This window comes from Ammospiza nelsoni, chromosome 3 (genome assembly GCF_027579445.1).
Source record: "Ammospiza nelsoni isolate bAmmNel1 chromosome 3, bAmmNel1.pri, whole genome shotgun sequence".
Lineage (NCBI taxonomy): Eukaryota > Metazoa > Chordata > Aves > Passeriformes > Passerellidae > Ammospiza > Ammospiza nelsoni.
Genome location: NC_080635.1, coordinates 104314792 through 104331721, shown reverse-complemented (window position 1 = coordinate 104331721; position 16930 = coordinate 104314792). Strand labels below are relative to the sequence as shown.

At 40.4% G+C, this 16930-nt stretch overlaps 1 protein-coding gene and 1 pseudogene across 1 annotated transcript in view; one reads left to right on the top strand and one right to left on the bottom strand.

The window, feature by feature from the left end:
• KLHL32 (kelch like family member 32) overlaps positions 1-13441 on the bottom strand; it is a 119196-nt gene extending 105755 nt beyond the window's left edge. Inside the window, exon 1 of the mRNA XM_059468336.1 lies at positions 13288-13441. The gene's annotated coding sequence lies outside the window, so the exon portion shown is untranslated. The remainder of the gene's footprint in view (positions 1-13287) is intronic.
• A 1628-nt stretch (positions 13442-15069) lies between these two features.
• LOC132070703 (kinesin-like protein KIF11-A) lies at positions 15070-16930 on the top strand (annotated as a pseudogene).

Here is a 16930-nt window from a genome sequence, read left to right as displayed (position 1 = left end):
TGAATGCAATCACTAGAATCCCACCCTATTTGAGAAAGCTAAACAGTGCCAAACAGGATGAAAAAATAAAAAAGGCGTTTGTTTCCTTGTTTCTCAAACATTTACTTTTTAATTTTAAGGGCAATAATTACCTTGTTAAAAACCACCAAGTACTACAAATAGCTACTTATAATTCAAGTTAAAACACTGTTTCTTCCATAACTTAATGGGCATACATTAATAGACATGGAATTCCTGTTGAACACTGGAAAATGCTATTTACTGGGAGGAACTGTTAAACATCAGAACAGATTGCCCAGAGAGCTTGTGGAGTCTTCATTCTTAGAGATATTCAAAACACTTCTGGACACCATCCTGGACAATCTGATCTAGCTGACCCTGCTTTGACTAAATTATGTCAAGAGGTCCTTTCCAACCCAGACAATTCTGTTCTTTGTGAGCTTCTCTGTGGTACAGCTGAGAAGACTATAAATGTACTGCATGCATGCAAGAGCATATTAGTCCCATATGAACTATTTATTCCACATTCCAATCTTCTTGAAGACACTTTATCTCATAAAGGGAAACAGAAGGGGCAAAAGGGGGAAATTCTATCAAAACCATAGCAAACACACATGCCTCCACATCTCTGCTAGGTGTCCCAGTAGGGCACATTTATGAGTTTCAGTCTTTTCCATTTATTGGAACTGCCTTCAAACCCCTGTCTAGAAATAATACCAATCCAAACCAAATGTACTGTAGCACCAAACACTTCTTTTGTCATAAGCAAGTAGTTTTTCCTTTTTGGTTTTTTTTTTTTTTTTGAAGGATAGGAAAACTTGGTGGCAATACATGTGCAACTACTGTATATGAAGTTTGATGATTATTTCACTTGTTAACCAAAAATAATACTTTGTAAGCAATATATGCATGCACTTTTAAAAAACTTTTCCAATTAAACCCAAATAAGACTAGAATTCAGTTGACAATATACAGAAATGTACTGTTATTTCAGACCCTGTAGAGAATCTAAGACATCTTCCTGGGTAGATAAGAAAGATGACATAGGACACAGAGGACATCCAGTCCCCTCTGCATCAGTATCTCAAGTGGCACTAGAAATTCCTATTCCAGAGGGTAAGCTGAGCCCTGAATGACTCCTGACAAAGAGCAAAAGAATTTATTTTCCTTAACTAAGGTGCAGTGAGGGTATTTCAAAGTTTTCCAACAGAGGGTCATCAATCAAAAGAAATCCAAGCAATTTAAAGCATCTTGAATAAACTTCCAACAATCAATAAAAGTTTTGCTTTTAAATGTAATGTTTCTGATAATCAAATGTTAAGGCAACAAATTAGAATGCACCAGAACTGAGCCACACTAAGAAGCCTTCTGGAAAGACAATTCTGCTAACTATGATGTCTGGGAAAGCTGCTGCTCCTAGAGGCCATAGAGGACATCTCCATCAAAACCACATTGCCAGGTAGAGAAGAAAATCAAAACAAAATGAAACTATGAATTACCAAAGGGACAACAGTGGCTTATTGCTGTTACTACCATATCCCAGAAAACAATTAATATTTTCCAGGACTCTAAAAGAGAGTCCTGAAGAGATTTCTTCCTCCAAATCTCTTCTTCATTGACACTTGTAAGGCCAACATAATCCCTTCATTCCTAAAAATGTTATTAAAGTACTCAAAGAAGTCAAAGCTCTAACTAAAATAGAAATATCCACAATATATTTAGCAAAACACAGAGTTACTAAGCTTGTATTACACAGGTTTGGGTACGGGTGTTCACTTCAGTGTTGGCTGGTTTGGGATATTTTTGGTAGTGGAAGAAAACTTTCATCAAACAATTCCTTTTAGTAGATATTACGCTGTTAATTGCTTTAACTGTGCACTTTATGTACAAGATCTCACATTAGCATTTTAAATTATTTAAAAGACATTAAATATTGCTGGTACCAGCAGGATCAGAGATTAACTTCTTAATAATCACTCTCATTTGAGAGTAAACCATTTGATTCCAGCTGCTATGAACTTTTAAACAAGAAAAAGCAACATTTGCTGACATAAAAGGGACAACCAACTCCGCAAAAGAATAGTGATAAAATTAAACTGCCTATGTCAAAAAAAACCAATATTATTCTATACTACACATGTGGCAAAATTTTAAACATTTCACTTGCTTGGGAGGAATCTGAACTACTGTATTTTCCTATATTATTCTGACTTATATCAGAATCAGATGTATCAGAATATTTCCACATCAGCTGTATCAGAACACTTCCACATCATTTCTGCTCCAGCCACTTTTTCATTAGTTTAGATTCCCAGCCTCTATTCCCACATGGACGCTATCTAGGTTGCTTTTACATCTGGACCACAGAAAATAATAAAATTTAAATATATCACTGTTAGTACACGTCTATGGGACAGGATCCTTAATATTAACTGAATTTCTACATCAAAATTAGACACAGACTGATTTAGGAAGGAAAATTCTAATTCAGGTTCTAACAGTAGAGAATAGTTTTGTGGAAACCACAGGTGAGCTGTGATCAGAAAATAAACATTTTAAGTTTTGAAATAGCCAAAATAAACCAGTCATGGTGGTCTCCTTCCCTGTCACCAAATGTTTCTCCTGGAATAAAACTGTACCTGAAGCTCTCACCTCACAAAAAAAAAAATAAAGTTTATAGGGCTGAAGATTACTGAGAGAAGCCTGAAAACATAATCTAACACCAGGCTTATGTCTCCTACTGGGGAATGTCTGAATAAATGTGATTACTGATGTCTGCGAACTGACTTTTAGACTTTGAATGCTTGAGAATGTCAATGCTAAGACTAAAAGCCATTCAATGATATAACAAGTAGAAGCCATTCATCAGTGTCTTGAGCTGGGAACAGAGACACACTGGCCCAAAAAATGCTGACTGGCACAAAGATGGCCTGAAGCACCCCCTCCTTCCCTCCAATGGCCAAGCCCAAGGATACTGCAGATACATCCAAGGACTAACAGGATAATTAAATTGTGCTTCATTTCTCTTTACCAAATGGCACAGACACACAAGAAGCTGGATTTGAATCAGAGAATTTGCAGGGGACAGACTGCTCCTCACCTTGCCAAGGAACTGAGCCATTGCATTGTACATGATCCAGCACTCTAAGCACACATTCACTGCTCCTTTTCCATCTCTGGACAGTAAGGTGCCTAATGCAGCCAAGAATTGCAGGACTACTTCAGCCAGGTTTATTCATTTACCTCAGTTATTCAACATTACAGTTACCCCCCAGAAACAATCAGGAGACAACTGATCTCCAATAAATAAATAAATAAATAAAGTCTGAAAGATCTCTCCCCACCTTGAAAGCACCTTAACCTGTTGCTCTGAGAGTTGCAGTCACTGAGTATATAGGAGCTCTTGCATCACCACTAGGACTGGCTTCACCACTAGCTTGCTCTCAGGCTAACTCTTGGTTATATTTGAAAAACAGATGCAAGTTTTTACCTCTGTATTTATATCAATTTCAAGATAACCAAATAAAGGCTCTTTCTCAGGAGAGAAAGAGCACAATCTGCACACTAATTAGAACTAAAAGCTATTTATGAAATTCCTACAGTAAGTGCTACTGGCAACACAAACATGTCAAAGATGAATCAAAGTCTGATGCAGCAATACTATTAGGACTCAAAGTTTCCCCAACTTATATACCACGTAATTCTGGCCTTTGAAGTCTATTTCTCACAGAGAGAGAGAGAGAATAAAATTTCTGAATCTGGACTGGAGTTTACTGACCTGCAGCTCCCAAGGGATCACCACCTCACCTGCACTCAACATAGCCCAATGCAGAGACCTGCAGACATACAAGTAATTTCTCAACATGTTACTCACACAAAATACCACACCACAAATAATGCTCCTACATATTTTGCCAATTTGTTCAGAGCTTAGTGGATATCTCTACAGAGCACAGTCAACTGGTATGCCCTAATGTAGAAGGTTTCATTTCATTTCTTCCTTCTGTAAAACATATTTCTTTTTCCTACAATCACAGTCACAAAGACATTTGATTTGAGCTATTAATACAATCTCTCTACCTACTTGGCAGGAAGGAAATAACTAAGAAAAAGATTCAGCCTTAGCCATTATTTTTATTACCATTTTTTCAGCTCCATTCCAAGTCTGAGTCTAGTCTCTCTTTTAAGGCTAGAGACTCTTTGGTATATTGCTGTAGTTGTATGAAAACCACAAAAAAATTTGCAAAAAAGTCAACATGAGTTATCAGCTACTAAGATTCTCAGACTTTACTCAATCACAAAAACTATGTGTACAAATAAAAACAGAATATTGATTTTGGGGTTTGGTACTATTTAACTACTTTAAAAAATCCATAAATCTATCCTTCAGCTGCCCAACTGGAAACACCCTATTGCCTACCTATCTCATTATACTGTAATGTTAGACTCAAAAAATCCCAAGAAAACAAAATAATAAGGAAAATAACTTCCTTGTAGTGGGTAATAATCTCATTGAGTACTAAAAGAGCTTTCCTTGTGGGAAAAGGTTTGTTAGGGGATTTTTGAAAGAATTCTTTCCTTTAGCTAACTACAGCATATTAAGTGACTGTAAGATTGTTAACAGTCAGAAACAGGTAGCAAATGTTCTTGGGAATATTTTGGGGAGATATAAAAGACTCACAGCACTATTGAATGCAGTGAAGATTTTCACCCTTCTCTGAGGCTGGAGTTGGTTAAAATCATTTGCCCTTCTTTTCTTTAGATTTTCTAAACTCTGAAAACAGGAGAATATGAAATGTTACAGAAATTCATCCCAGGTTCACAAACAGTGTTTTTCAGGATTTGAAAATTACTTGCTTCTTTTGTTCAGTCTCTTCTGCCTTTGCAAAGCATGAATAACAGCCCATCTTTTATTTGTTTTCAGTTTCTCACAGAACCAGTTTGTTATGACTGCTCTCTCCTACACAAAAGCTGGTCAGGGCTTCCAAACACCCTTCTGTTTATTTATGGCAAGCTGCAGTGTAAACATTTGCTTACTACAAATCCGCGCCAGAAATTGCTAAATAAACCCACTGTTTTAACACCTTTTACCCCTGACTATATGAAAGAAAACTTAACACTTACAGTCCACATGCCTTTCTCTAGTCTGCATATATTCATCACAGTCAAAGCAACTTTCTCTTCTTTCAAGACAGAATGGGTACAAGTTCAGCTTCCATACTTCCTTCTTTTGCCTGACCTGGTTTAAGAGTGTAAGAGAGACTTCTGTGGGGCTGCTTTTTAATTTTTAGGGGGAGGTTTTTTATTTTTTCTTAAATCTCTAAGAGACATGCTGGTGATCCAATCCCCAACGTGCCTCCAACAAACAGTGATGCCAGCAAAGCACACGAGCAAGAAGCTGCAGCAGGAGGGCAGAGGGATCAGGAGTTCCTCAAGCCAGTACAGCTGCAGAATTTCTTGTGTCAAAACAAGACGCATAAGGTGTCGCAAACCCATTGGACGGAATTTTCTGATAAAGTCTGGTTCTTCTGACAGTTTTCAAATGTGTGTTACAGAGATAAAGAGATGGAAAATAACCTCAGTCGACAACAGATAGAGGGGCTTTTTTCCCCATTCAAATAGAAGGTTCTGAATTTACAGCTCAAGATTTTCTTCAACCATTCTCTAGCCCTCCTTAGTCTGAGACACAACTTTTCTTTACGTGCAGAAAAATTACTCTTTCAAGGAGAAATACCTAAAATTAAGATATTAAATAATTTTTAATCTCTGGTCTTTAATTACCAGCAGAAATTGAATTATAAAAAGAATGGACAAGTGTTTAGACTTCTGTGCCTTCTCCAGGTCTCAGCAGAAGAAACACTTCTGTCCACATTTTTTCTTTCCTCCCATAGACTATACCAACTAGCTCAGAAAAAAAAACCAAACAAAACAAAAAAACCACAACAACAAAGTCACAAAACCCCAAACAAACAGCAGAACCCCACCCTTCTCTCTGATATCTTTAGATCCCTGTAGCTATATTACCATTTTTCTTTTTCTTCCTTTTAGGTGTTCAGGGCTTGATCTGGTTTGCTACGGGCTACTTGGTGATCACACAGTAATTTCCCTCACTACCAGGGCCAAAGAATAAATATATCAGGAACCAAAGACACAGCCTATGAAAATTCACTCCTTGGGTTTTCCACAACAATTTTCAACACTCAAAGTACACAGGGCAGTGACAGGACAAAATGTAGAAACACACTGTGTAGTTCACAGAATCAGCCTATGCCACTGAAGATGCTTTGACTTCTCTCCACCTGCATGCCCCATGCTCTGCCACACAGTACTGCCCTAGAGCACAGGTGACACTTGTGTTGCCACTGGTGTCATGGTACAAACCCAAAGTGACATCCCACAACAGTGCCCACAACCAAACAAAATGCAGGCACTTTCTCTACTCCTCCAGCTCTGCAGTATGTGCAGAGGGAGGGGGAAGGCTGGAAGTATTTATGTCTAAAACTGCTACAAATTACAACTGACAAGGTTCTGCTACGAGAGCCTTAACTCTCCTCACCTACCCAGCAACACCACTAAAAATCAATGCAAGTCCATAGTGCAAGAGTTAGTTCTAATTAGCAAAGACAGTAAATTCAAACAGCCTGTCATAGCAGCTTTCCAGCCTTTAAGGTAGAGTTGCACTATGGTGGATTGGGAAGCCTGGGGAAATCAGAACAGCTGCAAGGAATATAAAATCCACTAATTCTGTGTGGGACTTGTTCTCATCTGCTGTCATTTACATGCAGAGATGTGAAGCATGGAATCTGATGCCATTGTGCATGATGAACCTGATCAAAAGGTCTTAAAGAAGTTGAACAAATTAACAAATTTAATAAAAAGAAACAAAACAAAAAAAACTAACTACAAAAAAAAAAACAAACACACAAACAAAAAAAAAGAAATTGCATAATTCAAACTGAATATATACCTGAGGAACCAGTCACACTGGTCCAGGAGAGCTTCCTCCTGTAATAGGTAGCCAGCCCTGGCTACCGAAACATTTTGGAGTTTGACTTACTCTGTAATGCTGAATTCCTTCTTTTGTTTCACCTCCAGTCATAGTTATCCTCCCTAAGTAAGCAAGCAAGCAAAGCACATCTAGTTCTTCTATTCACATTTCAGCAACATGTAAGTTTCTGCAATTCTGTGAGTGTGTTTGGAGGATGGAGTCACATACATGAAATGCAAATGGACAAGACTTCACTTGCATTGCCATCATTCAATTTCCTACACACCTTCTCTACAAGCAATTCCCAACACTTTCCCTACTTTCCGTTTTGCATTTATATGCAAAAGTAACCCCAGACCACAAGAAATGCCAAGCGTACTTCAATGTAACCTCAGTGAGGATGGGAAGCCCAGCACAGCAGGGGCATGGCACACTCTCCAGTGCACTCCACAGTGCTGATGCACTAAGGCTCAACCAGAAAGGAGATTTGATCCCTTCCTGTTTGTCTGAGTTTTCTACAGAAACAGAAAAAGTGAAAAAAAAAAGGAAGTTCAGCTAAGGAATACACCAAACTCACAAAGCAGGTACTTTTATCCCCACAAGAAGGCAGCACATCAGTTCAGCCTTGCTCTTGAGACCTCTATTTTGATCTCCACAGATCACTGAAGTTAAAGTCTCAGTTCTGTTCTGAAAATACCACCTCAGTTCTTTCTTTTTCCTTGTTGTTTTATGCAACTAAAATATAGGTCAATGATTGAAAGGGGGCTTTCAAAACTAACAGAGAAAAGGCAAAAATCACTGGAGATGTATCCCCTCAAAAGGAGAACCACCTTCTTATTGCTTTAAAGACATAATTTTAAAATCTGTATTAGATCAGGAAAAAACTATTATTAAAGACACTGTCTTATAAATGCAATTGTTGGGGAAAAAAACATTAAGACCAATTTTAGAAAACTTCAAAAATAAACCTGGAAAATATACATTCCACATATCCTGATGACATTTCTTCAACCATAGGTTTTTATCTGTTTTGTCTTAATAGGTCAGGTAGAGACACAGTTTAGCTTACAAAGGGCAGCAGCCCTTTTACTTTATTTGACCTGAAGTGAAACCTGATGGAAAATGTTTCAGACATAATAAGGCCATAAGCTTGCTCACATCTTCTTCAAAATGTGTTATTAATCTAAGCAACGCTGCTTTCACTTAAGCAATCACTTTCAGAAAACAAACAAAACATACAGGACAGAAATCAAGCCTTAACAATGGTGCAGAAATGGACCTCAATAAGTCTGAGATATGATACCTTCAAAACAAAACCCCTCTAAAATCCAAACTAGTGATGCTGAGAATTTTTTCCAATATGTTTCTTACCAAAGACTGGAATGAAAGGTTATTCTGGTGCCATAAGGGGTTAAAAAAATTGAAGAGTTGACTACTGAGTGGAAAAATCCACAATCTTAAGATCCATCCTAAACAATCACAGCACTCAGGAAAAACACAAAAGTGAATTAGGCTCCAACATTACAACATCTATACTGTCAAATACCACCACTATATGTATCATTCCTGTCAGGAAAAACAAAGACAGATGGTTGTAGAAAAAGACACTCTTCAGAACAACCTGAACTTTCACGTACTGACAAATCAAAATATTTACAATATTTATCCCCCTACAGAGCTCATTCCCTACAATTAAAGCTCTTCTAAACTGCCACAGCATATTGCTACGGAAATTTTGGCAGAACAAATCCTTAATTCACATAACTCTTGAGAGTAGTCACCTAACTTCGAGGAAGAAAAATCATGCATTCCCAAATATTATTGATGTTCTGAAGCCTCTGATTTATTTTATTCATAATTTTTTACATATTTCATTGCTTTCTCATCAGAGGGAAATATCCAGCTGTCAATAGCAAGGTCAACAGCTTCCAACTGGCACGAGTGTGACTGGAATTTGCACAGCATTCACTACTGGAATGTCACTTTCTGAAACAGAATCTTTCCTGTCTCAAGCCGAAGGAGAGCTGTATTTCAAAGATCTAACAGTGGATGTAGGGGCAGAAAGACCCCTTGGTACTGCCCCAGTTCCCACGAGCTCTCTGCCCTCAGTGACCTCACTGCACTAAGAGCAAAGAGCACAAAAGGTCTCCTAACTCAGGCACCTAGTCTGTGAAAACCCCTGCCCCAGAAAGGAAGATGAACATTGCAGGTCCACAGCAAGCCCAGCAATGGACTGCAGGGTTGAATCTTAGCTTAGAGCAAATTTTTATAGTTAAAATGCAATTAAAACTTGTCTGATAAATCTTGACAGAACATTTGTCTAGAGTCTAGAACACAGACTAGCAGCTGCCCAGAACCTGCCACAGCTCCTTTCTGGACTACATTAGAAATTTCCCTTTCTATATGGGTCAGGCTGATTCAGGGTGGCTGGTTCACACGGGAACACCCAGAACCAGGAATTTCAAAGCTCTCCTGGTCTCCCAGTTTAAACTGTCAAACTCCAACATAATTGCTTCATTTTCTTCTCTTGAAGCTACCTCCCAGAGCAGCCTCTAGTCCCTGAAATTTCTTCAGGCTTAGCAGAAATGCCTCTCGAAAAATGGTCTCCTAAGTATACTTCTTCTCAATTTGAAGGTTCTAACTGTTCAAAGCCCAAAATTCAGTCAGGGGTAAAACCCACACATGAGACAAAATTTAAAATTAAAAAAAAAAAAATTAAAATAATCACAAGACCCTGTGAAGGGTTTCTACTCTTTACTTATTTTCAGTAATCAGAATTTGATCCTAAAATTTCAAAAATCTCTTGGGAATAAAAGCATTCCCATCTACAAGCAGACAGTCATGCAATACAGTATGCACACGGAATGCCAGAGCAGCAGACCTCATTTTATTTCATAAGCAGTCAAAAAGCCATCACAGTCAGAACACAAAGAAATGAGGGTTTAGAAATCACTACGTCAAGGATCCTGTCTTTCACTACTAAGTATAAGCATCAGATAATTCAACAAATTTGAGGGGATATACTACTTCTACCAGTTAGTAATATGAGGGTGGGTTTGCGCTCTCTTTGTGTGGGGAATAAACTGTAAAAAAATTTAAAATCAGGTTTCTAAAAATTCAATAATTTCTTAGGAAAATCTTACAATTTTTAGCCTTTTGGCTAAAATTTGTTCCTCTATCTCCAAAGAAGAGAGATTGAAAAAATTCAAACATAAGACTCTCTCCACTTCTGCAATCAGAGTAGTCAGAGTAACTGAAGTCCTAAGAACAGAGAACACTGGCAAGTATCATATGAAAGTCTTAGATAGATGAGAAATATGAAGGATAATTCTTTTTTTCAATAAAAGAATTAAAATGAGACAAATACGTGGTTGCTGTAGGTAAGTATAATTACACTGCATGATAATTTTGTTTTGCTAGTTTTTCCCATTAACTGTCATCTGTTCTCACACAAGTGATTAAATTAATTTCATTTTTTCACTTAATCCAATTTCCACTTCTAGTTCAATTTATAATCATCACTTCCCCATGCTAGTGTGGCATTAAATTACCATCATTCTTGACCATTAATCACATCATATTCCAGTCAGCAGAATCAATCAAAAATACCACAGCAGTACCATGGATTTCTTATTAAATACATTCCTTTTTGCTACTTTGTAGAAGCTGATCTTCAGTGTCAGAAGCTGTTACACCAAGTTGTGACTTTTCAGGCAAAAGAAAAATATTCTGAATCAAAAATAGACAACAAAAAAGTCCTTTTTTTAAATGAACACAGCATTTTCTCTGTTCAAATTGCACTTACTTTACTTTGTAAGTACCCAAGGAAGAAATGATCCATGCCAGCATAAATTTCCATCACCTACTGATCTTGTAACCATACCTCTCCCTACTGTAAAATCAAAAGTTACTGCTCCCCTTAATAAAAAGAAAGGAAAAACAAAAACAAATAACAAAAAAAAAACAAAACCACCTCCCTTGATGCTACTCAAATTTCTTTGTATGTTCAAATTCAAATCCTGGGTGAAATTCACTTACACAATTGGCAATACACAGACTTTTCAACAGAAGTTGCCATCTTAAACACAGTTGTTCATGTCCTATTTTAAAAAGAAGACAAGATTGAAGAAAGATTACAACTCCACTGGAAGATCAGAAGGAATATCATAATTCTTGTCCAAGGCACAATTCTACACTATTTGTTCAGAGTCAGTTTGAAGCACACTCACTTCCAAGCTCGCTTTCATAAAAATACATCAATAACTTAAGTTTCTGCATGGTCATCTTTACTTTTAAAATTTTTCATTGTATTCTGACAGTAAAAACAGTGGTTAATTTCATCTTGTGTGTGGTTTGTGCTGAGCTACAAAGTGTTAAATAAAGAACACTTCAATTTCCATATTAAAATTCCCTTCCCTAACAGCATTTTCTCCCGTTAATGAATGAAAGGTATACCTGCCAATCTAACTGGACCATTTTCAAAGAAACCCGAGGCAACTTCTTTGCCTCTTGACATATTAGGAGTACAATCTTTGCCCCATCTGTCAATTCAATAGCTGCCCAAATGTACATTTTGTCCATGCCTGCCTGTACAGGAATTAACAGGGCCTTTTGTTGCTTGTATGTACAGTATAACACAATATTTTATAAACATTGTAGACACCTATAAAAAAATATAAATCTTATGCTTAGGAGATGTTAATTGGTACAACTACACTATTTTTAGTGTCCTACTAATCAAGAGCTTATTACTCTCTAACAGTTTCTGAGAATACCCAAACCTAGCATAGTACTTTGTACATAATAGCTGTAAAGTGCTTTGTGTCAAATGTGTCACAGTGTCAAATTATTCACAGTCTGAAAAACAGGCAAAAGATTAAAGGAGTTTTTCTGGAGCACTTTCAAAGTAAAGAAAAAATTTCTCAGTAATCATCTGTAAACTTGAATAACACAAGGAGATGTGACTGAGTAGCTATATATATATGGGTGGCTTTTTAAGCATCTGTGCTAACTGCATTACTTATTCAGCACTATTTAAACAACAAATACAGTTTTCAGATAAAAACTCTGAAGAATTGAACACGCCTCAGTGGTCTTGCTCCTGCCAACTGCTTTATGGAGGCAGATCCCAGAATCAACAGGAATTGGCAGGGCTCCAGTAATCCTTTACCCTATGTGCCACAGTTAACAGGATTGTGGCCTCTGGGTCTGCTCCTGGTCTTTTCACGACTGAACAAATGCTGCCATGAACATTTACTCAAACAAGACTAACCCCAAATTTCTTTTGAAACGTTTGCAAGATACTTTCCTAGCCCTACAAAATTGGAAAAATTCATGACAAGCTTTAAAAACTATAGTCACGCGATTTGCTATGATCAACGTCTGCAGCTTATTTCCCGGTGGTAAGACTGAAACCACAATTCCATTTCTTTCCCGTTTCACCGCGGTGTCTGGTGCCAGGCACGCTGCTTGCCCGTGCTCGGGGTGACAGCCGTGGGTCAGCTGTCACCGCGACTCCGCTCGCTCCGCGGGCGGAATCCACCCCGCGCCCGTGGCCTGGGAGAGCGGCAGCAGCGAGCTGAGCAATCGGCAACCTGCGGCATCGGCAGAACTGCTCCCGATCGACCGAACTGGAAATTTCCTGCCGGGAACCGAATCTTTCCCCACCATCAGCTGCAACCACCTGAGCAGCCCCTTTTCATTCGCGAGGGCTGCAGATCCAATGTTCAAGGAATCGGGGTGCCTGGATCACTTGCAGCTGCGAGCTCCCGCATATTTAAACGCCAGAGAAGAGCAAGAGCTTGATTTCCGTCAGCCAAACGAGTAGCTTCGAGTGGCGGCACACGAGAGCGCAGCTCGCACGAATCCCCGAGCCGCCCCGCAGCGCCCGTGTCGCGGCGGCAGAGCCATCCATGTTTCACCGAGCCGCCGCCAGCCCGGCACCTGCAGCACGTCCCCGCACAACCCCGCGGGAGCGGCACTCGCGGCGTCCCGGAGCCACCCCGGGCTCGGGCTCATCCTCCCCCCACGGCCGCTCCCCGCCGCCTCCTACGCGGAGCCGAGGCCGGCGGGAGCGCCGCTCGCTGCCCGGGGGCGCCCCGGCGGCCGGAGCTGCCGCTTGACCCGTCTCCCTGGCAACGGGGACACTCGCCCTCACGCCCCTGCTCCCCAGCGGAGCCCCCTTCCCCAGCGCAGCGGGGTTGAGCGCCCGGGGCCGCAGGGCACGACCGGCGGCCGCCCCCCGCCCCGGTCCCGGTTAGGTAACGCGGGCGCCGCCGCGGGCCCGGCCGCTCGCTCACCTCGGGCAGGTGCCGGGGCCGCGCACGGCGGTGGCGGCGCCGCCTCTCCGCTCCTCTCCGCCCCGCTCCGCTGCGCTCCGACGGCAGCGCGGGGACGAGCTGCGGGCCAGCACCTCCCGCGCCGCAGAGCCGCCGTCCCGGCTGTGCCGCTCCGGTGCCCGAGCAGGAGGAGCTTCCCCGCCCCGCCCAGTGCGCAGCGGCGGCCCGGGAGGGCCGCACCTGCCGGAGGAGGAGGGGGAGGCAGAGGCGGTGTGTCGGGCGCTCCCGGGGCCGGGCAGGGCCGCCAGCGCAGCCCGCCGTGACACCGTGAGGCGAGGCAGCCCGCCGTGCCCCCGTGAGGCGAGGGCCCCCGCGGTTCTCAGCCGCCGGGGCCACGGCCCTGCCGGAGCGCTGGAGGGCAAAAGGCCTGGTTGAGTGAGCCCTTTAAGTAGCGCTAAGTTTGTAGGAAGAACACCTGCGAGGCGGGATGACGACGGGTCAGGAGGGCTGTCAGAGGGCCATTTGGGAAAAAGGATTTTAGAACAAGAGATACGGCTGGGAAGGATGAGGTCTCTGCAGGGTCAGGATGAGAGCACTGCATCCTAGGATAATAAGGCATCACTGCTTTATCATGCTGTTATGGGGTTTAATGTGAATTTTAAAAAATCTTAAGTACGAAAGTGATGAGGAACATCTGTCTGAGATACAAGTGCTTGCGCCACTGTGTATTTTTCCAAATGCCATCTTTGCAGGGACACAGGACCCAGCTTGCAGTGAGGCTCAGTAAAAATGCTGTTCTTTCAGCCTCGCCTCATGAAACTGACAGGTGGTGAGAACTTTTCTTCCCGCACTCTCTAACTGATCCCGTGGTTATGATGAACATTCAGGAAAATTAAAAAATAAATCTGATGATTAGTGATCCACTCATAACCAGCAAAACTGGAACGTGCTTTAATATATAGGAGAAAATACAATTTTGAGAATTGCACAGAGCACCTCTACTTTTGAGCAGTTTTCATCTTGCTACTGGATTTTCTTAGGAGTTTAATTTCTATTTTCTGATCTGTGAAGTTAATACAAAACCAGTAGATCCCAAAAATCTCTGCCTCCCATCTCCAACATAACTCCATATTATATTTTACATACATGTCACATCAGAGGAGTTCTAGTTTTTTTCAGATGACAATTCCTTAAGACACTTTTACAGCATGTGGGCTGTCAGTTAAGCCTACTGACAGAAGAGTTGTTCCGTTGTAAGGTGTTTGTGAAAGGTATCTAGAAATGCTCCAATTCCTCATCTGCAGAGCAGACAGTAACATCTGGAAAGTTAGTTCACCAGTTGCAGTCTATGGAGTATTTTGGGTAGTTATGCAAAACTTCCCCAAGTCAAGGGTCAAGCAGCTTGGTCCTTTGCAGTGTAATACCAGGCAAAGTTACAAAACAGAGGCATAAAGGCAATGCCAGTGCTTCATCAGAACCAGTTAATTCATGTGCAATAAAAAGCTGTTATGGCTACAGTACCTTTCTTTGATTGCATCCAAGTGAGTTTCCAATGCCTCCAGAGAGGGATACTGCTTGTCCTCCCTAGGTAGACTCCTACAGGGCTCTGCCACTTTCACTGTAAAGTTCTTCCTCTTGTTGAGGTGGAACATCTTGTGTTTTGGTTTATGGTCACTGCTCCTTGTTCTGTTGCTGGACACCACTGAAAGGAGTCCCGCAATACCACATATTAAGTATTAGAAAAAGTCACAGAGATTGACAATGATTTTTATTCTTTTTTTTTCTCTTTTTTTTTTTTTTTTTTTTGTAAAATTCTCTATTCTGGAAATATATAATGAAGAGCTTTTTTATCTTACTCCTGTTCTCAGCTCTAGAGAAAGACTGCAGATGTTCAATGATCCCATATACAAGACACGTGTAAATGTGAAAGGCTCCAAAGAAATACCCGACCACAACAAAAATGAAGCCTACCAGATCCTGGAAAAAGGTGCAGCAAAAAAATCTATTGCAGCCACTTACATGAATGCATATTCCAGCTGATCCTGTTTTTCCTCTACCATTTGTATGAAAGTAACTCAAGCAGATGAACAAGAGCTTGTTCGAACTGGCAATATAGACTTGCATGAGGTAAAAACACTTCAGTTGATAAAAGAGTTTATGAAGCTGGAAATACCAAGTGATCTATCCTGAACCATGAAAGAGTTATTGCTGCTCTTGTGGAAGAAGACACAGAAGACATCCTAAGAGGATCCTTCAAGACTCTAAGAGAACAAAAAGGACTTCAGTAATCGCCGAGTTTCTCCCACATCTATGAATCCCAAGGGAAAACAGAGTACAGTGGAGTATGCTCACAGAGCAAAGAACGTGATGAAACCTTCAGTTAACCAGCAGCTGCCAAAAGGAGCTGTTATTGAGGAAGATACTGAGGAGATTAAGCACCTGAAAGGAGACCTCTGCTGCACGAGAGTAAAATGGAATCTATTTTCATTCATGTAGCCCTTAAAAGAAAAGCTGAAAGTTTGGGAAGAACAAGTTATAGAGGATATTGAGATAATGAGCACCATGGAAAAAGTAGTAAAAACAATCACTAAACCATTCTCAATTAATAAAAGCAATGAAACAATGAAAACAGATCTGCAACTCAAGGAGAAATAACTGAAATTAAGCACTGACAGATCTGCAAGATACCAAGATTCCTCTAGCTCAGAAAGAATATATGGTTTCACTTCTGAATACAAAAAAACTTCACAGCACAGTGAGCCATTTGGTCAGTACTGTTAAGATAAATCATATTTTGCTTACAAAACTGTATCATAAGAGAGCTGTTGATAGCAGTGCTATCCTCCAAATGGATTTGCAGGAGAAATTAATGTTCTGGTCAATAAAGTACAACACTCAGTGAGAACTATCAGAAGCAACAACAGATGTTGACATCTTACACATAATTTATAGGTGTCCTCCTATCTGTCAGTTGTTCAGCAGATAATGTATTTGCACTAGTTGTATCAGGGTCTTTTAGCTCTGTTAAAAATTGCTGACCACTGAACTTTGTCAAGTGTCTGAAAATGTGTAACAAAATAGGACTGTGCTATTTGCTAGAAAAGCTGAGCCATTCAGTCAAGTTGACTGAGAAGCAAATATCTGGATCAGCAGGAGCATTAAATATCTTGACAGCAATGGTAGAAATTGTCCTGGAACTAAACTGTTTGTTTCAGAATAACATAAGAAAATTTTCTGGTTGATGAGATCGAGGACCATAAAAACAATATCTTCTTAGGAGATATTTGTCTCACTCTGAAAAATTACAGAAACAGCCTGTGTTGTTTTTTTTTTCCTCAGATGCCAAGTACTATGGGAATTTAGGAGTCGTGAAAATGGAAAAGTGTGTATATACAAAGAATGCAAATGAATTAGTGTTCTCACTTCAAAGCCAGCTCAACCTGTTGGCACAGGAGATGCAGAAGTCTAGCTTGTATACTGCCAAAAAAAGCAAGTTTGATGACTGCCATCACTGTTGGGCAAGAAAATGTTTATCTGCAAACTACTGACCTAGCCAATAGTAAAACTTCTGCTTCAAAACAAATTTATTGCATCTCTGGATAATTTCTTTCAAAAGCTCAAGGACTTAAATGGTAGTTTATGGCCATATGTTTCATGGACATGA